We start from the raw sequence: 22,308 nt of genomic DNA, 5'->3' as shown, positions 1-22,308 counted from the left end.
AGATGGTACCCAAGATAGAGTCCTGTTGTTATGTGGTTGTGTGAGTAGAGATTTGTGTGTACACAACCCAGGACAAACATTGTGTTACTGATAGAAGGTGTAGGGGATGATGAAGGTTTGAGCGAGGCCCACCACGGGTCAACTAACGCCCACTAACAAGTTAATCTTATTATATCCTATATGAAATTCGAGGGATAACATCTTTTCTTTATTGTTACAGATTTGTAGGTGTTTACACAGCGGGAGGAAAGCAGTCTGATACCACCAAGGAATGTGAGACAGTTAATCCAGTGCAACAAAAACAAAAGTTCACAATGTCACCGAGTTGTCATGCCAGAAAGTATGAGCTGGTAAAGATAATTGTATTCATTTTGTAAAAGGCCCTTTTTAAATGCTCTTATTTTAATCAACTCAGTTGTTTACGCAACAGTTAGATCTTGAGCTCTGCCAAACAACAAAGTTAATAATAAAAAAAGAAAGGTATAAAAAGCAGTTACCCCTTGGCAAGAAGATGAGGAGCAGAAAGTAATTTCAAATTATCATTCAGTGAGTAAGCAAGTAAACTTCTCTTTGACTTGTTTTATGACTCCATGTCCACAAATGTTTGTTATCAAAGTAGTTTTTACTATTTTCCACAGTATCCACAGTACACACTGCCAAGATAACTGAGTTTTGTCCCAGGGAACATCATTTACACAAGAAGGAGACACTCAAGCTGTTTTAGATACAGATGTGTGTAGCCATCAAATCTCACCTTGTCTTCCTCTCTGTGCTTTTCTTCAGCCTGACCTAGGTAACTATACCTCTCCATGACAGGAATGTTATATATGGAGGAGCGTGTCTCAGCAGGTTGGTGTTCCTTGTATTGAAAGGTTTGAGTTAAATTAACATGCATCCATCATCACAGCATTGTGGGACAGAGTGGCTTCTGAAGGGTGGTGTTTGAAGTTTATCAAGTTCCTGCAGGTACGTCAATTTATAAAGCTCATTCATAATACATCATTTAGGCTCATTAATAAGTGGTTGTAAAGGAATTGGCTGCCAGTTCCACTTGTGCTAATGCTGTGTGGGATTTGAAGAGTACTCTCTATTTTACATTCTGTGCAAGAAATACCTTTCACAGGTTCAGTTCACCAAAGAATATAATGAGACTTTCAGTGGCATTTGATTTATGGTCGTGTCTTAGATACATAGAAAGAATTATACAGCTGTAGAGTCTTTCAGATACTGTTTTATTATCCTAGAGTGGTGCAGATGAATTCCACCTATTGCTTCAGCAAATCCATCTGAAGCTTCTAGATACTTGAATGTCACTGGGGAGAAATGTTATGCTGTTTGTGTGTGATCACAGATTTAATACACTGTGCTCTTAACTCTTAACTCTCTTAACTTTCACCTTGACCAAGTCTTGACCAGACTTCTCCCCAGGACCTTCAGGGTGAAACATGCCTCAACAGGCAGAATCATCCTTAATGTCAACATACAAACGGCAGGTCTCTAGTCCTGACCATTGACCTTCCCTCCAATACATGAAATTCAATGTTTGCTGGCAAACTTGAAGGATTCCAAAGTCTGTCGACAGCTTTCTAAAGGCCATACGTTTCTTCTGTGATGATAAAAGCTCAGTCTGTTTTGCTCAATTGACAAAAAGTCTGAAATGAGAGAGCTTTAATGAGCATGTTGGAAACATTACCTCATATGTTGTCAAAGAAGAGCTGCCGAGGTGAGACATCCTTTGCCTCAAGCTGTATTAAACAGCAATGATTGAAAACGAGGAGTGTTGCACCACAGACCCCAAACTTTTAATCAAAATCTGTAAGACTAATGTACGTACAGCTTTTCAAACAGGTTCATCACTTTCAAACAGAACATTACATTCACTTCGGCTGCATCGTTTATCTTTTTTCTCTCTTCTGTATGTATGCATTCACATGAAAATGATCAGTCTCACTCAGTGCACATACCTACACACATACAGACACACACACTTGCACAAATGGCACAAACACCTGCATGTGGAGCTCCCTGTTTTCTTGTTGAGGTAATGTAGGAGGGAAAAGCATTCCTCAGCCCTTTCTTCTTCCCTCCTCCCCTCAAAGCTTTTCATGTTTTCAGACATAAACTTGCTCTTTCTGAACCATCTGTGTCATGCAGCTTACGAGCCCTGAGTCACATCGACTGAATGTTTGTGTCCCCTCCTGGTACTTCAGCCTGCTGTGTTCTTGGAAGATACATCCGTATAAAGACATCTGGTATGTTGAACTATTCTGTTTCTTTAAAACTTCCTATAATAACCTTAACAGTTTTTTGTTAAGAAAATGGTCAAAGTAGAAAATACGTATTTATTTTGAAATGTTGAATATTTACTGGTATTAATTGAATCAGTGAGTGTACAGTTAAAAAAAAAAAATCTCAGACGATCTGACACATGACTGTCAAACAAACATCTCTCTGCGTGTCTCTATGAATATTTTGTAGACAAGGACATTCATGTTTTAAACACACAGGCTACCTGAGTTTTAGAGTTTTTAAAGAATTTCCAGGATTTTTAACTCAGAAGTGTGAAAGGCAACAAAAACACATCAAGCGAGGGAAGGGTGTGTTTGCTTCAGCCAAAAATATCCATCAGGAAAAAACAATGGGTTTGAAAAAAAAAAAAGAAAAGGAAAGAAAAAGACAAATGACAGCTACAGAGTGGAAGTCTGAGCCATTTGTAGACATGGTGACAATCTTTGACTTGAGCCAATCATATATCCCACTGGCCTTATATACTGTTGAAGTTCACAACTTCAAAAGGCAAAATGTAAAAATTATATAACATTAAAATTACACATTGTTTAAAAAACAGCTGTCCAAGCAGCGACATCATCCTTCTAAGGCAACACACATAAACCCAGACATGTGCACACTCACTTAGTGAAACATATGGGACTGAATTATAGCTGAATATATTCCACAGTGTGCATGTGTGAACATGAATCAATCCGTCCAAATTTACATTGGGCCTCTTTTTTTCTTTCTCTTCTTCTCCCTCCAGCTCAGCCACCAAAGGAATTTTCTGGGAAATCTTAATGTGACCAAAAATATAACAATTTATCACCCATAGCTGCATATGAGCAATTTAACAATCTGTTAATTTATCCCATAAGCAACACCAGAAAAATACTTTGAGATAAAGACAGATTGCGTCGTAATGCATGACGGTCCAGTAGCTGCACTGCCTGTTCAGCAGCAGCCTAACAGGCATCTTTACCCCCAGGCTGTCGGTGTCCCTCTGGACCTGCAAGGTCAAGTTCCCCTCCTGACCCAGAGAAGAACCATGCCTGAGCCTGTTCCTCAGCTCAGCTGTTCTCCAGATCCTGTGGCCAGTTATGGTCAAAGACAGACGGAGCTGCAGACGGACCATAACTCCTCTTGTCATATATCTAAGCCTGATTTGAAGCAGAATGGACACCGTGGAAGCAGTCATAGCTCAGACGTGGCTCCTGGAGCAGGTCAGGACATGGAGGCTGGTCACGGCAACTCTCCGATGGAGGCACATGATGGAGCCACAGTACCTCAGCAAAAAGATGGGAGCACCTCTGAGACTGCATGTCTTGCCTTTGCCCCGGCAGTGGATAAAAGTAGTTTTAGCCATCTGGCAGAATCTGTGAATGCATCAGAAGATCTGCTCAGAATAGTAAAGCACCACCCGAGTGTCATTGTGTTCTGCGACCATGACAGCAGTTCTGACACCCAGGCAGTCTCGGCCAACGGCTGCTCTGATGCTGGTGAATCCTCATCATCCAGCACGGAGGAAGGAGAGGGTGACAATAACGATGAGGACGATGATTTTCCCAAGACGTTACAATATAAGGAATTCCTGGTCAGTCGTCACCGTAGAAACTTGAGCAGGAACAGGAAGTGCTTGAGGAAGAGACAGGAGGCCCAGCCTAGCAGCGCTGCATCTGGCTGGCAAAAGCCCCTCGATGAGGGTAAACCTGAGTTCACAGGTAGCCAGAAGGAAGAGGAGAACAATGGGAAACAGGTAAGAAAAACAAGAAAGGAGTCGTGTGATAACACAGACAAAGAAGTTTTACTAACCGTGTAGACTTGGCCAGAGAAAGCACCTCAGTAGCTGCATGTTTGTGTTAGAGACTGAACCCTTTAACACTGTGTTCAGATGAAAGATTCAACTTTCCCAGTAAGCCACGATATCATAATCCAGGATGTTTACTTCATCATTCACACCTGTGTGCATGTATATACGCACTGGGGGGGGGGGGGCAAATATGTGTTGCTCTTTTGTCCCACTAGAGGGCAGCAATTTCAAATGGTTTGCATCAGGAGTTTATTTTTTCTTGTGGCTCCAGGTCAGTAGAAGGTCTCCAGACATCATATCACACCCCATGTCAACAACTTTGAATAAATGAATTTTTTATATAAGTTTGGAAGATCCCAAAATTCTGAGATGTAGACGTGCAGCCATAACGTCCCCACTTCTGGCTAAACGCCTTTCCTGTAATTATCCTCCTCTCGCTCTCCATGTTTCTTGTGCATCTTTAATGCAGATGTTGGAAAAAAAAAAAAGGGGATATTTTGGCAGGTATACCTTCGATCATAAATTCCTCTCCTGGTTCTCGCTGTTTATCTTCTCCTCCCAGCATGCACTTCATCACTTCAGGCAACGTTTAGTGTGAGTGTGGCCCTGACTGTGTTCTCACACCTGCCAGCCGCTGGCACGTTCCCATAGCGGCCCTCTGGCAATCTGCACACTCTTCTGCCCCAGCTTGGCCCGAAATGAAAGGCCTCGTTCTCCTTATACTTCTCGTTCTCGGAGTTTGACCAAGTGGCTTTTAGAGTCACTTATGGACGGACTCAGGCCAATGCTCATTTGAATACCTGTTAAGTCAACGAGGCCTCCATTGTGCCTCCACATTCTTTGAATATTTTGGCTCAGGCAGTTTCATCACCTTCCTCAAAGTGGGCAACAACTTTTCCCCCCCAAAAAAATAATAATTTGAGGAATTTAGAGTAAAGGAACGAGTTATTAAACAGTATTTAAAGTGAAATGAGGCTTACCAGCTTTGGCCTGAATGCCAGAGTCTGATCTCACGACAGTTTTTCTGTCATGTCCCAGATGTGACGCTTTCAGTCTTGGTCACTGGGTGATTGGCCGCGTTCCTGTAAAACAAAACCAGCTTTTCATCAAGTAAAGAAAATCTAGTAGAAAGTCTTTTTTTTTACTTATTTGATATGTAATTCTGACTTTCTGCATCTTTCCCAGTTGTAAATTTAACCTGATAGCAGGAATGCGGCACATGAGTCTGTGTATTTGAAAAATCATTAGAATTTGTTTGCATGTGAAGCTGCTGTGGCATGTGTTGACAAAGTTGTTCACGGTTTAAATCCAGTAGATGGTTATGTTGGTGTTGATGCACACAACAGAGCTGAATCTCGTTATGTGAAATCAAAAGGGAGCTGATTAAACCCAAATTCAGGGTGATGGCTTGACAGCTTCAGGCTGCTGCTGCTTAGAAAAATAGAAAACTGAATGAGAATACTTTTCTTTCTCCAGGAAAAAAGATAATTAATTAAAAATATTCAAATTAAAAATATTGGTTTCACTTTTGAGCAGCAGGAGAAAACATTCTTTATTATTTATGTTGAGATGTATCAGAGTAATAGGCATCTAAGCTAACTGTCCAAGACAGTTCAGAAAAATAATGAAATGGCCATGAAGTGGCGATACAGTGATGCATTAAGGGCCCTGTCCTCTGTAAATACTTTAGACAGCAGCCATTAACATTTCATGAACTTTGAGAGCATTGTGCTGTGTGTGTGTGTGTGTGTGTGTGTGTGGGCGGGCGGTTGTGGGGTTAGTGTTCATTAGTGCATTTACATGCTGCTCTGTGTATGTCAATGTGTGTGCGTGTGTTCATGCTTGCAGTCACTTGTGTGCTGAAAAGCGTCCACTCCCCGTGTCCTCCCCTGGCCTCGGCTCTGTCCCCCATAGTGAGGGTAAAAATAGCACCCTGCTGCACATAGGCAGCCTTCTGTAGTCCTGTGTGTAGGAATCTGGAGAAGTGGGAGCCGTAACACACAGGAAATGGCTTTACTGCCAAGGCTGTTACTGCAGATATTTTTTAAACTGGTCAACATGATGGGGTTTGGGAACAGGAGGGGACAGAAGGGGTGTGTTTGGGTGCGTGAGCGAGTGGGTGGGTGGGTGAGGTCGTGCTTATGCATGCATGCTAGCATGCATGTGTGTGAGTGAGTGAGGGGGCTGTTTTTGGACTTCATGCTCCTCAAAGGGGCCCTATGTGCTGCTATCAGCCACTGGTACTCTTGGATTGGCAGCACATAGGGCCTAGAAACAAAGCAGTTTGTTCATTTCCTGGAAGGCCTGTGAACAAGTGTCTCAGTCAGGGTCCCCCCGACCAACGGGTGGAGAAGGAAAGAGAGGGAAATGAAGGTTTGGGTATGCGGACAGATACTTTACATGACCAGATATGTTGCAGCTTCCTCTTACATTCTTACATGGTAGCTATCTTTTTTATGTATATTTTTCTGTTCTTGCTTTCCAATAATCTCATTCGGAGAGTGTCCTCTACACACAGTGTATCCAGGGCAGGCTCAAAAAGCACAGTGTTTATCTGCAAGGAGGCTGGAGGCAATGAAGGATGGCGTAGGTGGATGAGGAAGAGGAGTGTGTGGAGCGAGGTTCTCTCTCTCTCTCTCTCTGAGCCCAGCACACATTAAAGGCCTCAGTGCAACGTCTTAACCCCACAGTTTCCCCTTTAGCCATAGTTACCTGCGTCTGTGTCTTTTGACCCACATGTTCAGGCTGCTGCGTGTGACTCCATGACCCTGCTGATGAACAAGTTGGATCAACTCAGTGGGGGGATCCAAGAGGTGCAAAGCCTTAATTCCTCCCACCCAGACGGGGCCAACACCAAGCAGGAGCAGCAGAGCACTGCGGTGAGTGAGGCACAGTTCACCAAAAAGAACAAGGCACATAAATGGTGATGAAAAATAAACTCAGGTAAATAGAAGAACAACAATTAACAGAGCAGTCCCAGATGACTTAGAAAGGTTTTTGCGTGGCCGGTGAGCCAATTTGAAAAGCTGAAACAACACTGCTTGGTGAATGTAGAAGTGATTTATCATTTGCTGAAAAGAAAACAACATAAAAATGGAAAGTTTCTGAATGGACTCTGGAGATATGCCCTTTTCAAGACAAGCAGATCCATGGAACAGGCTGAGTAACCGATATAAATGTTTTATGACATTACTCAGAGGGGATTAATCATACCAAAATGGAAATTTAATGTCAAACCTGTTTTAAACATTAGAGGAAAAAAGCTTTGCATCACCTTTCCAGCTCACGTTCAGTTATCTATACTTTTATTAATAATAATAATAATAATAATACATTTTATTTATAAAGCACTTTTACCCAGACTGGAGGGGGACAGGAGAACTTTGGGGATTGAAAAAGCTCAGAGGTGGAAAGGAGGTTGGCATCTGATACTTTTAGACAGAAACACAACAGTTTTTATGTAAGTTATCTGAGTCCATCATCAGTGCTGTCTGTCGTCACTGAGGGTATATTTAGGATAAAAAGTTTCAAACTGCAGGATAATTTAAGTACCATTCTCTGTCGTAATATGTTGGCTCCACTTACTCAAGCACAATTTATCATTAAGTCATGCAGTGTACCACACACATGTTGGACAGAGAGCCTACTCAGGGGAATGGGTTGCTGGGCTTGCAGTCTGTCTCACTGCTTAATATGGGGGAGATCAATTAAGGAGCACCGTTTGGATGGTTTCCAGGGCTGTTGTTATGTTCTGCCTTTAAAGCCTTTTGTAATTCAGGTAGTTTCTGATCCATCTGGTATCGATCTGGAAAATAAATGCTTGTCTTATTACAGCGAATTATTGTTTTAAAAGTGTATTTAACATAATTTCTGGTGGAGGAACAGTTTGGAGATGGCTGTGCTGAGCTCCTCTGTTCTCCTCTCCTCGGGCATTCCAGCTGCCTCATTATGCTTACCAAGTGTAAATCTGGCAACCTCAAATAGCTCTTAAACCAACAGCACAGAAGTTTAGGAATTCGCATAAAAAAGCTGTATTTAATCAAACTAATCCTAATCCAACTGTCTGGCAAGCCATAAAAACAGCCAAGCTGTGTGTATCACATTCTCTGTCAAGTAATTTTATATGAGTGAATTTTAACTGTGGCAGGGATAGACTTTTATTCATTTATTTATTTTTTGCAATTATCCATTAAGGTAAACCATATAATAAAAACAATAAGGTAAATAAAAATGTATGGAGGAGGAGAAAAGCAGCAGAGAGGCTGTTTATCCCAAAAATGTCAAATATTTATGAGGTAATTATGATTAAATGATCTCAGCCCAGAACAGTGAGGCAGCAGCAGGAGGCTGTTTCTTCTTTGGCAGTAAAGGACATTCAATGTTGGGTGCAAAGCTCTGATGGTGAATTGAGATTTATAGATGAAAGCGGATTAAAACAGTACAATATCACTTCCCCTTGTACACCAGATGGGATCACATATGTATTTTTTTCTTCTTTTTTTAAAGCCTGTTCAGCATCTCACTGTTTTTTGCCCTATCTCCTTCCTGCTGTAACAGTCACATTTGAATTTGAACTGAATTAGATGCCCCAAAGATAGTCAACTTAAATACTGTAACAATGAAATTGCGCAAGTCAATGGCTTAAAAATGCCCAAAACAGCTACGTTTGCTACAATCTTTTTTCTAAGGATCTTTTGATTTAAATCATTTTAATCATTTGCTGCACAGTGATCAGATTCTCATAGTGCTAATTACATTTAAAGAAACCAGTTAATTTTTTTTTAAAAAACTAAATTTTCCTATGTGCTGTGTTCACAGCTGAAAAGATGGGATGTCCTTCTGTCAGCTTTTTTGCTTCAGTCTAGACTGAAATATCTCCACAACTACAGGGTAGGGCGCGGTGACATTTTGCACAGGCAGACATGGTTTCCAGACAATGAGCCCTGTTGACGTGATCATCAGATTTCTCCTGCTGCTCCATCATGGTGTGTGTGCTTGTCATTTAAAGGACAACGTTGAAATAAGTCACCAAATAGTGGATGAAGTTGGGCTCATTGGTGGCTCCCCCAGGATGAAATGTAATGACTTCAAAAGCCCTTTAACTTCTCATCTAAAATTCTAATCTAATCTAATGTTCACTACTCTGTGATAATTACTGCTAATTGGCAGATGTTAGCTTCATTTGCATAATTCTGAACATGCTAGTATGTAAATTTTCAGTGTTAATTCAGCTCAAGGCGCCACTTGCATGAATGCAGACTCCGTGTCTCCTCTGTTATACAGACTTTCCATGAGGGAGTTTTCTCCATCAAACCCTTTTAGCTTCAATGAGAACAGATGAAACCGACAGGGAAAAAAAAGAAGCTTTAATTAGAAATAACGAATATGGAAATACAGTTTAGAAGACAGATTTACTCGCTCTTGGTTTGAACTGCACTTTGTTTTTGAGACACAGCATCCTTCATGTTGTTATCTAACTGTGACCACACAGTTAGAAAAATAGCAACAGCATCATGCCATCTCTATGATTGAAATGTTCAACAGGGTCAGAAAGGGCATTTTCTACACAGGGAAGCATTGTTTGTCGTGGTCAAAGGAAAATGTGTCTCTCTATGCCGACATTTGTGGATCGGATTCATGGTTGAGGGAAAAACATGCTGTTTACAGAGATTAATGCCATTCCTCCTTCACTTTCAGTTACACTCACACACATCCATGCTATCAGCTCTTGATGGGAGGGAAAAGCGGGAAGCTCAGCGCTGAGGTGGGCGCAGTAGTTGAGTCATGAGGTCAAGCTGGGAAGGACTTTCCAGTGTTGCTGATTGTCTTAAATTTGGGGAAGTTTTTCTCAATGAGAGGAAGAAAATAGATCACATCAAAATCTGCAAACACCTCCCACATACACCAGCTCCAGTAAATAGTCCAAAGAAACCACACAGAGGTGCAGGGAGCTGCTGAGGAAGCAGGTGACATGAAGACAAGGACTCGGGTAAGAAGCTGAAGGAGACACAGCTGCGCTGAGACACTGCAGTGTGTGTTGGATTAACATAAAAGCATTCATTCAGGGAGCGAGAGATGCATTTAACATAAACATATAAGACACCAAAGGAAAGAAGGGACAGCAAGAGAGTAATGTTCTTAAAGTCAAGAGTTATATTTGTAATTTCATGAACATTTGAAAACTTAAAAGAATGTGTCCTGGGTGAAATTTGCTATTGTGTTTTGTTTTGTTTTTTTCAGTCTCACTGAACCATTGAGTCGGGCAGCTGCACTTTTTCAGCACACATTTGACTACTTTTTCTGTCCTCCCAGGATGGCCCAGCTCAGGGCCAGATGGGGAACGGAACCCTGAACCTGGATCAGGGAGCCTTCAGAGCTCCAGAAAAAACTGACCCACTGGCCAGGCGGCGCTCACGACCTCTGACCCGCAGCAGACCGCTGACCCGCTCGTCCCTATCGTCCCCCACACATCTCCACGCTAGACGGGCCAGGGTGAGCTGCACTGTGTGTGTGTGTGTGTGTGTGTCTTCAGGTCAGTTTAGCTTGTGGTGAACCTTTTCTGCACAATATAGATCACATGACGGAAAGCTAACTGAACAGTTGTGTGTCCATATGTCACAAAACCAACTTTCTGCATTTGTTTAGTCACAAATGCTACGAGACTATAGTCGACTCCAGCTTCTGCTGTGAGAAACCGCTGTGGTTTATCATATCATATCATCTGTGACATGTATGGAAAGTGATTTACAAATAAAGTTTGATTGAACATCAGGTTACCATCACCAGCTTTTCAGTGCAGACATAGCTCTGCTGTTTTTTGCAGTGTGTAACACTTTTCAGCTGCTCCTGCAGACAGAAGCTTTAGAGAAATGTCTGTTTGATATAAGCTGATCACCCAAGAAGAGCGTTTGACGTTGACCAAACTCAATTTAAAACATCTTTGAGTTGCTTCTGAAAAAGCTCAGGCGTGCTGTGAACTCTGCTGCGTGCCATCAGTAAACAGCCTTTCTCTTCCTAAGCATGTTGATCTCTCACTCCCCCTTTCCTCAGCCTGGTTATTTTTCATGTCACCCAAAGCTCTTTACAGGAAAATAAATGTTTTCTTCACTCACTCGCTCAGCTTTCTCTTAAAATAACCCCCAAAAAACTCAGTTTACTGGCACCCTTTCATCCGTCATCATCCTCCCTCTCTCTGAGCTTTTGGACTGTCTGCTTGTTTCCCGCTGTTGTGTAAATAAGGTGAAAGTAAAAGGATGAGCCAGCTCTGCTCCATCCAGCAGTGGCAAGGTCACGCTCTGCTGAGTCAGCATTGCGGCAAACAGCAGAAAAACATCACAAACGAACCAAAGATCAACAAGTACAAGTCAGACAAGAGATTAGGTAAAACAGACGAATGGGCTTAATCAGGCAGGGTTCAAAAGCCCACCAACCATCTTTTATTAGGAATGAATGAATGAATGAATGAATCCTGCAAAGCGAAAGCTGATCAACCAGCCTCAGCTCACATCTTTAACATCATGGAGTTAACTCCCTCGTCCTGGATGTGGATCCGCTTGGCTAGTTGTTATCAGTTTTCCTACTTATTTCCAAGTATTGAAAGTTAAGTTCATTCTTGATGTTGTTAATATTAATATGTGATGCAAAGCACTGGAGAATAATCTAGTAAGTCTATGTTTGCATATTGTTGAATCATAAATGAAAAACTGGGCTGAATGTAATTGAAAAGTTTTGATTTTATTTGTAAATGTCTGATACATAGTGTTGTTAAAAAAACAAAAAAAAAAAAAAAGGAGAAAAACAAAAAGAAAAATCTTTGAACTACCATTTTCAAATGTGCTAATCATCAAACAAGCTCTGATCTCTTTGAGAGCCGACTGTGTCGGGACGGTCGAGCCAGATCTCATGTTTCTCAATAGAGGCGAAGCAGCAGAGCCTCATTGTTCTGCTTCCACAAGAGACGGGACGCCTCTGCAGAATATAGTGGAACATGTCTTTGGTTGGTAGCTTGTCCCAAAGTGTCAGAATTATTTGTGTGTGTGTCAGTAGAGAGCAGCAGGGGCCGTGGGATCAGACTGATGCTGAGGGCTGGGTTTATTTTTCGCCTAACCATGACTGATAAAGCACAGCTGTCCAAACCGACATGGATACACACACACACACACACACACAGAAATAGGTAGCTGAATCTCTCCGAATTTAGAATATATATTTTGTCTCATGAATTTCTATAAGAAATGAAGTAAGTCAGACATATTTTATTGGCTGTCTTCTTATTTGTGTTACTGTGTGACCTGAACGTTTCACTGTTTGTGTTTCATAAGAACACTGTCCAGATCAAACAGTGAACCTGGACCTTAGTGAGATATATACTATATACAATATGTTACTTTTGCATCTCCAGCCTTTCAGTGGGATGTCTAAGAGGTAGAGTCATCAAATCTTTACAATATCAGGAAGTGACACATCTGGTAAGATTTTTGTAACTTGCCTTGTGTTACTGAACAATTGTAGTCATCCCCTATTTGACGTGAAACCATCGAACTAATCAGACTCCTGATGACACTATCTATTTAAAGACCCAGAATTTTTAGGCCTTTGTCTGGTTAAATATTCATACAGTTTGAAAAGTTAATGAGAACAAGACATTTCCTCATTCGCTGCTCTTTCAAAACCTTAAAATTACCACAGGAAGTTTCAGACTCGTGAGACTGAATGTAAATTCATCTTTTCCCGTAAGTCTGCGTTTGGCTGACATGAAACGACAGGTGATAGTTTGTGACCTTCAGCTTTTCTGTACAAGTGCAAAACTGCAAGTGGCTCATTTGGTAACTCCCGACCTCCTTGTGGGGATGTGGGGTTTTCCGATGACAGTGGTGGCTCTCATGATGCCATATCTGTCCTGAGACAAAGATTCATACTCAGTCTGGTTCAAACACAAGTTCCCTGACCTTTGACAACTCCTCTGGATTGTGGGACTTTTTCAGGGTATGTGTGCGTTCATAATGTACTCCTCATGATCAGCCTGAGCTTTAATTTCCTGTGTAGTTTTCAGTCATGTGTTTGCTGCTGATGAATGTTACTGTGCCTGCTCTGAGCCTCATTATCTTCCTTTCCTTTCTTCCTCTCGTTATTTATTATTTATTTTAGTCAGTTGTTTTTTTATCATCTATTTTGATTGACATATTATGTTACATCCAGATGTCACCTCATCTTCACATGCATATTTTTGTTATGGCCGATTCCAAGAAATTTGGTTAATATTCAAACTTATAAGCAAAACAGCTTTTGATATCATCATGTGGCATAAACACCATTTCTGTTTCTGTTTCTGTCAGCTGAGTGAGATTCAGAATTCAGTGTATCATTATCTTTGGCTAAATTTGAGCAGTGTTTATCGTCGTATGACCTGTCTGTTTAATGTCTTACTTTTATTTTGGTAATTCATGTTTTTTTTCTTTCTTCTGCTCTCTCTTCTTTTATTTCAGGCCACCGCAAGGATCGCCAGTGGATCAGCAGGTATGATAACCCTAAAGTGAAAGTGTGTGTGTGTGTATTAGTGTGTCAGGAGAAGTTTGTGTTCATTCAGTATCCTTTCTGTTGGATTGTTTGCATTCCCACTTTAGGATAAATCTGGACTTCTGGGAATGTCTCCCACAGGATTCTTAGCCTGAAAGTCAAACCTCAACCACCCAGAAGTAATGACATACTGTTTCTACTATAACACACACACATAAAGCCTTGCCTGGACACAAACATAACATATGCATATTCAGGTGCATAAACACAGATATTTGGCAAAGTTAAAGCAACAACACACACACACACACACACATTGTGGTTTGAAGTTATGACTTGGTGGAATGTGTTGTGTGATAATACACAGAAGCTTATCTTCTTTACCGGAACAAAATCAAAGCTACTCTGAGTTTCAATATCTCTCGTGTTAACAGGAACTTCAACGTCATTTTTCTCTTTTGGTTTTGAATTTCTGTCTGTCTTTTCTCTCATGTTCCCGCAGCATGTGACTGAGGAGTCTGAGAAGATGATTAATGAGTCCAACTCTAACCCCGGTCCATATCTCTTATCCTCCAAAGTGTGTCTCTTTTGATTGACACGCACAGGCGACTGTTAAGTGCATCCCAAGGAGATGTCTTGGTGACAGGGCTGCATTTGCTGCGTGGCAGGATTGTTTATTTTTGTATGTGTTGTCTGTGTATATGTGTGTGTGTGTGTGTCTACATACTGTGACAGTGGGGTGTGTCCAGTGTTGCACAACCTTCAGCAGCGGTCACATTACCGTCAGTGACAGTCCATAGTGAAGTGGTGCAGTATGGGAGTGGGGGGTAATGACCCCTAAGGGAGGTCAGAGGCGATGCCTTCAGTGTCGTAGGACAAAACGTAGTGCTTGTGTAAGAAACATTTCATTCAAACACGACAGCTCTGAAGGAGGAGTGGAGATTAGTTTCAGTGTTGGGGCTCTCGTGCTTCAGGTTTTGTTTTCTCACTTAAGTTTGTTTATTTTCTTCTCTGATATGAGCAAACACTTTGAAAGTGTGACGGGAATCCTGTCTAATCAATCAACGTTTCTCCGCCTGTGTGGTCTGCGTCTCAGCTGCAGAGCCACCAGATATGATATGCACATATCTCTGCCCACATAGTTGACATTCACTCTGCTCTCTGCCAGATAAACGCGGAATTCATACCTGCTTTGTGCTGGGGGGGTCTTCTTATTCTCATCTGACTGCATTTATCTAGTCACCATCAGCACATATATTTGATGTGCTTGTCTTTTTTTTTTTTCCCTCAAATGCGTGCGTCTCTGTGTGAAAACGCACATCAGGGGTCTTGTGTTTTACAAAACTAATCTGCCCTCCAACCACTAAGGAAAATGTTTTAATCCCCGTAAAGATCAAAGGATTTATTCTCAATTCATTTTTTTTTTTTGGGGGGGGAGAATTAATATGTAATCACAGATGAATATTTTTTTTATAGATGCTTAAACACTATTTGATGTCAAGTTTGTGCGCATTTCAGTGATTGCTTGACATGTAGGAGGTTGTACACGTGACTCTAGATTCATATTGCTGACAAGACAGACAAAAGGCAGCCTCCTCTTACATGCTGGGGAGCAGAACACCAGGGAAGATGCTGAACAACAATGACTGGTTTAATCACTATCACTGTAGTTTTTAGCTGTCAGCAGAACCAGCAATGTTTGGATTTATCAGCAAATAGCCTCCTGTTCAGGAATTCTTGCTGTTTGGTACATTAATACAGAAAAAAATGTAGATTTAAAAAAAAATAAATAAATTAGTATGTTAATGTTGTACATTAAATAGTATCAGCCTCCCAAATGTTCACCAGACACACACATCTCTGGGAGCAGGCGTAGCGACACATTTAACCAGAGAGGACGACCACAGATTATTTAAATCAGAAGTGATAAACATGACCTGCGGTTTGGACTCCAGTCAGATGACTTGGATCTGAGTCACATATCCAGTGACTTCAACTTGACTTTGGCTTTTTTTGCCACAGAGGCAAATTATTTCTGCATTTCAGTTTGAATATTTTGAAGGCAAAGAGATTGTTAATTAAGAAAGACAGTTTATGTCCTCCTGCCTCTAAATTAATCAACTATATGGGAAGTACATGGGCCACAGATTTAAGCTCTTCTCTTTGATTGAGACTTGGTTCTTCATTTGTTTGTCAAATTTAATTTTCTGTTTAATGACAGCGTTTCTACAGATGCAGCAGTCGTCTGAATCTCTGATTCAGTGGCGTGCAAACAGGGCGACTAGTCTCAGGCTTTTGGACTAACGTATCAGAAATTGTGGTTTCATCACGAAATTCCGATAAAAATGAAATTTGTTTGCCAAAATCGAAACAAACAAATGATTCTGTTGTCTGACTTTGTGTAGCTCTAAATCTCTTTTTATGCCCTTTAACCCATATTTATTGCATACATTTGCGCGGATGTCTCGTTGTTACATTTCATTATGGGGTCTTTTAAAGCTGGCATATGGATGTAGTTTTATTCCAGCTGTTCATTCCACGTCTGTTTTCAGAAAAAAACTGTATGTGTGCACTACAATAGCTTTGTTCTGGTAAACATGACCACCCATAAATATTTTAGATGTGTGCTGCTATCTTGGAGCAGCTGGTAAGCTAAAATGACCTTGGCCAGTACTGAACACACAGTTTCTCTACATTTTCACTCAAGTCCAGGATTATAAATATGATATAATCCCCCAGAATTTACACATTATTATAAAGTGCTCTGGGAGGCTGCGGCTCATCTCGACCTATAGCCTGTGAATCCCCTTGTATGTCTGTAATATTTTTTTAATATGTCTGCCTGGAGGGATTCAGCTGATTTATGGGTCCTGTTTTCCTAGAGGCAGCATCATGGATGACGATAAACCTATTTAAAGTCTTTCTCTTGTTTTAGTTGTTAATAAAGTTGCACAAAAGTACTCGAAAATTGTCTTTGGCTTCGTTCGGGCCACGTGTGACTGTGATTGTTGTGACTGTGAGGAAATCACGGCTACAGCCGCAGTGTGTTTCTGCAGAATATACCCAACACAGATATGCAGATCATGTAAATCTTTATAGCATCATAGTGGCGACTGGTGTGAAAATATGTGTGTGTAGCTGTGATGCGTGGACCCACCGGACTGTGGAAGTGGATTTGGCTGTGCTCCCAGTCTCTGCCTCGGTTTCTTCCTTCACATTTCTCTTTTCATTCTTCCTCTGTCTGTCTGCCCTCTGCCGTCTCTTCTGACCATCCAGACTGTAACTTAACCCTCCACAGATTTATTATTATTTTTGTTTCCATATCTGTTTTCCACTTTGATTGGTTTTACCGTAACTGCTTGCTGTATTCCAGTCTGCATCATGATTAATCATGTGTGGAAAATTCATGCAGCAAGATTGGTAAATTCATCAAACACACAATTAGTATTGACGCAATGACTTAACACCAGTTTCCTAAACCGTCGTCTTACTAAATCCTCAGTTTAGTACGAATCATGAACAAAATATGAAATAAGAAGACCCTTAATCTCGGGGAATCTGTTTTTATTTATTTATTTTTGGGGGTCAGTATTCTTGAACATCTACGATCATCAGTGTGCAACTATCTACCAAGTTCTAACCAAGTTCTACAATAAGAAATAAAAATATAGCTTAAAAATGTATGACAGCAGGTTTAGGATATTTTCTTAACATCAACAGGAACATCTAACATTGAAAAGACAACGCAGCAAAGGGGACGTCCATGCACATACAGGCTAGTGATGCCTTGATTCATCTCCGCAGCACAATATCAGCCAGTGCAGTGAAGCGGAGGAAAAAGACACAGTGAGTGAGGTTTCACTTGGTTACAACACTTAACTCCTCGGTCTTCATGCTTCGGTATAATTACACACTGATAATGGCTGCCATGTTGGGAGCATCATAATGATAGCTTGATTGTCACAAAACATCGTTATGTTTGCCGGCCTTTAAGCACCACAAATGTTCACATGAGACTGTAACGCTTGTGTGTTTGCCAATGCATGCATGAGTGCATATTCTTGTATCCTGTACACACGTGTGTTTGTGTGTGGTCCTGCAACCCAACACTAGCAACGAGAAGAGGCTGGAGGAAGGAAGTCAGCCTTTGAGGTTTTTCCAGCTAAAATGCTTATTTTAACAGCTAAAAACCTCATTATGTGTATCGCTCCTAAGTGCATTTAAAATGAGACACTCAGCAACGCGGCCTCCTATCAGCATGTGATCTGCACTCCCGTGACCTGTGGAGTTTCCTCTTGTCCATTAGCTATTGTTTCTCCTCCCGGTTCTGCCCCAGGTCCTCCTGCCTCCATACCAGAGGCTGAACCCCCGCAGGCCTCCACACTCAGCTTTCAAACCCCCACTTCTTCCCCCAAATACGAGGCCTACCCTGCCCCATTCAGTGCCGTACTTTGTACCTTTGGCTGTATCTTCTTTCCTCCACTTCCCATCTGTATCATCTCTCCGTTTTGGTCCTTGGGCTGAGACCTTTGCTTTGTGCCGTCTGGCCTGAGGCGGGCCGCTGTGATAGCCATCTCCTGCTGCAGAACCATCCAGTCTCCTGAGCAGGAGGTGGATGATGTCAGCAGAGTTTATCTTCACAGGCTCTCACAAGGAAAGTTGTTGTTGTTATTCCAGCATGTGGGGGACAGACATTCTGAATTAGCTCCTGACCCACTTTCCTCCTGGCACATTTCTCTTGAGGAATTGACACGAACAGCATTCCTCTTGGGCTCGTGCAGAAATATTGACAGACATGTTGATGCTCTTGATTCAAGCCTATGTGAGCAACATCTCTATGACACTGCTCTTTAGATTCAGAGCATTTTTTTGACCGTATGGATCCTAAAATAGTAAAAACATGTATTAGTTTTTCGCTCTACTGTGCTTAAGTGAATCCTGCTGATCAAACTCAAATGTCAGGCAGGAAAATCTGAATTGTTTCCACTCAGGCCTTTTTCCTTCTTCCATTGGAAAATCAAACGTGTTCAAACTTTTAACAAAAAATGACTTCAGGTTGTTGCGACCTTGGCTTCCTTCTTGTCTGATCCCCAGAGACACCATCACACATCCCACCTGCTTATCTGCTCCCTTGTCGAGTCTTCAGTGCCGTCAATCCAGACGTTTTATTTACCTCACTGTAAAAGTTTACAATCATATAGAAGGTTTGGTTTACTGTTAAATATGCATTTCTCAGTGAGCCACGTAGTGAGACGATTAGGTGTGTGCTCTCAGGGATCACTAAAAAGATAATATGAGTTAAGAATTTAGGTCAAGGTCACACGGTGCCATCTGTTCATCGGTTTCATTTAATCTGTCTTTTTTCCATTTTAAGCAGGTTGCTGCTGCTTACTGCAGGTTAACAAGCTTCTGCCGGTTTCTTTAACGCCCCTGGATCCTTCTTTTGCATGCGGACGATTCTCCGCCTCGGTTCCTCATTTGTTTGGCTTTGATTGGCCTGAATTGAGCAGTGGCTTGCTGTTTGGAGTTATGTATGCGTGTGTGTGTGTGTGTGAGATTCAAGCTTCGACAGTAGAGTCAAGTGAGCTGAGCAGCTTGGCCTGAATGAGTGTTGCTGAAAATAGAAGACAAGAGACCAGGGAGACAGTGGCAGGGATGAAGAGGAGGGAAAAAATGAGCAAGAGGAGGAAGAGAGGAAGGGAGGGTGCACGGTGGCTGAGCAGGAGGAAGCTGGGAGAAAGGAGCGGGTGGTCACATGACCTGTTAAATCATTAATTAGGATGAACTCGTTGATCCAGGCTCTTTCTGCAGTATAATTAGACATGTGAAAAACTGTGACATTTATTCCACCACAGAAATGTTTGGAAAATATCTGGGATTCGATTCTGGTTTTTTTTTTATTATTATTATTCATCTATCATTTTGAAGTAGAAATCCTGAAGTGGCAGGTGGTTCGGAGTGGGAGGGTTCACAGGCCAGTCGGTCCAAATCTGAGCACCTTTGTGACCATCACAACGAGCTTGTGAAATACAGATTTTTTTTTTTTCAATCTGGCTCATCATTCTGCTCATTTGACACAATTTCCTAACCTCAGATGACCTGGTGTTGGAGACAGGAAGGGAGGAAGAGAACTCGACCCCCTCCCCGCCCCGCCCCTGCTCCTCCTCCTCAGCCTCCACAGAGGACAGCAGCCTTCCACCCCTGTCCATTTCTGTAACCGCTGCAGGATCTGATTGCTCTCCCCGCGGAGACGCCCGTGCTCTGCTGTGTATTTGTTCTTAAAATCAGATCCCGGGTCTGTCCAGAACATGTCCATTGTGCTGCTTTGATTGGCCGTTTGAGCGCTGGAATGTGTTAAGTTGGTGTTTTGATTGGCTGCTGCCACTGCGAGACAGTTTTCCTGTGCTGTTCTCCGTCTCTTTTTCTCTGTTTCTGCCTGGAGTAGCGCTCTACCTCAGGCACCAGCTCACCATCTTTGTATCTCAGCCTTTAACATCACAGAGCAGAAACACTAAACCGACCCGAGCGTTTTCCAGTTTTCCCACAGAAATGTTTCACTTCCGACCTGGGGCCTCCTTCTACTTAGCTAGAATGAGATCTTTAGAGAATTTTTCCATTTATTTTAACATAATTAATTAATTATAGATTTAACTACTCATCAGACATATAGACAGATGTTTCCATCAACTGCTTGATGAGCGTTAGCAGGCAGTTTTTTTTTCTCCAGTTATTAAAGGCAAATTAAAAAAGCTAAAGAATTTGTTTGCTGCAGTGACTACACGTTTTTATATTTGTTGTTGGGTCACTGAGTGAACTGATTAGTCACGCTCTTTCCCTTTCAGAAAATAAGCAGAATATACAGACCAATCTGCAGACCATGCTGGTCCCCAATGATACAAAATCTGCTTCTTCCCACCTTTGCAGTTTAACAGCCTCGCGTGAAACTTTAAGCAGCGACCCAGCAAATGTTTCTCGCTTCCTTGAAAAGGAGGATCCATTTCCCCCTTTTGAATTTTTTTGAGTTGTAAATGTTCAAAGGGATTTAACACAACACAAAGAATGTCAGTGATACTTAATCCTCTGCTCCTCAGAGTTACATCAGTGATCTGATTATAAGCCAATTGTGTCTGTAGTTGGTTCGTGATAATGTGTTAAAATCCTTTAATCCCGCGGCCACATGAATGATAGTGTTTGCACAGAGAGCGCTGGTCACCAGGTCAGGCGTGAACTTTTCAGCACTTCCACACACATACATGAGAGTATCTGTGCTTGGTGTTGGGGTTTGTATTTCATTTTATGGGTTCTATGGTTAACACTTTGGTGTTTATTCTGTTTGGTTGTGAAATACCTTATGTTGTGTTAAAACCACATCTCTGTTCACATGCAATCTGTCAGAGTATATTTCTGTAGCAAACAATTTTTTATTGCTCAGACGTGCATACTTCTCCTTTCCGAGAACGTTTCTGCTAAAATAATATCCAACAGGTGATTTTGTTTCCATCTCTCTGCGCTCTGTGACATAGCTGCACTCCAAAACCTGGAACAGATTTATTCAATGGACAGCCTGACTATATTACAACCACAGTGATTCAAAGCAGCATCCCATCATGAATTTTGTTTAGTCGAATAAAGAGAGACAGGAAAATTACAATACAAGCAAAAGACGTTTTGAGAACTACACACTCAACCTTTCTAGCATCAGCTGCTGAAATATTATCTCAGATAGTGACTGTTACCTGCTAGCCTTGATTTTATTTTGTGTTTCATATCGAAATCAAGTTTTTTAAAACATGAAGCCACTCCAGGTTGAACCAAGGAATAACTTCTTCAGCAGAAGATGAGATGTGAAGCATCATAAAAGATATTCTCTCATCCTTAGCTTCGCTGACCGTGGTGGGGTTGGTGCATGCTGTAGGTTTTCAGCTGGGTTGATATTTGATACTGATGGGGGCCTCAGAATATGATTCACTGATCTGCTGTTTCTCGGTCTTTCTCTTCACTTGTACATTTGTCTGTTTGTGGCAGACAGATACTCCGTGTGTGCAGGAGGCGAGAGACCGATCTCTGTCTCTGTGCCAAATATCTGAGCTGTTTCATGCTTTTGTTCAGGAGGATTTATATCAACATTGTGCCACATGTCTCTGGAAGATCTGGCGTTCTTCATGTGCGCGATGCTGCAGATATAAGATGTAAACTGAAATAATCTCCTTGCATGTATCCTGCATGATGCCCTTCGAGACCATCGCCGGTTGATCTCGTGCCATTTTAAAACTACACGCATGCTTCATTCCCACAGAAGATGATTCTCTCTTTGCTTCAATCTGCAATTCCACTGCCTTTTTTCAGTCCTCTCCTCAACACGATGAGCACTCTTCCACTCAGAATCCAAGCCTGCACACCAGCATCCAAAACCTACATCATCTTTTTTCAAGGGAACATCGGCATCATTGCTCACAAATCAGAGCCCTGTGCCTGCATGCGATGTAATGTCTTGCCAGCTGGAGAACCAAACTCACAAATCGAGCTGATTCAATTGTTCTAGGTTATTGCAACTGCTGTCGTGCTGCCTTTAAATATCAGCCTATGACAGAAAAGCTTAGCTTTAGCCATATTTGACCAGAGCTGAAGCGTCAACAGTTGTGAAACTGATTAGTTGATTGACAGAAAACCAATTTAAGTAAGAAAATTAGAAGATTCTTTGGTTCTAAATT

This window comes from Echeneis naucrates, chromosome 14, assembly GCF_900963305.1.
Source record: "Echeneis naucrates chromosome 14, fEcheNa1.1, whole genome shotgun sequence".
NCBI lineage: Eukaryota > Metazoa > Chordata > Actinopteri > Carangiformes > Echeneidae > Echeneis > Echeneis naucrates.
The sequence above is the reverse complement of the archived record's forward strand: the minus strand, read 5'-3'. Positions refer to the sequence as shown.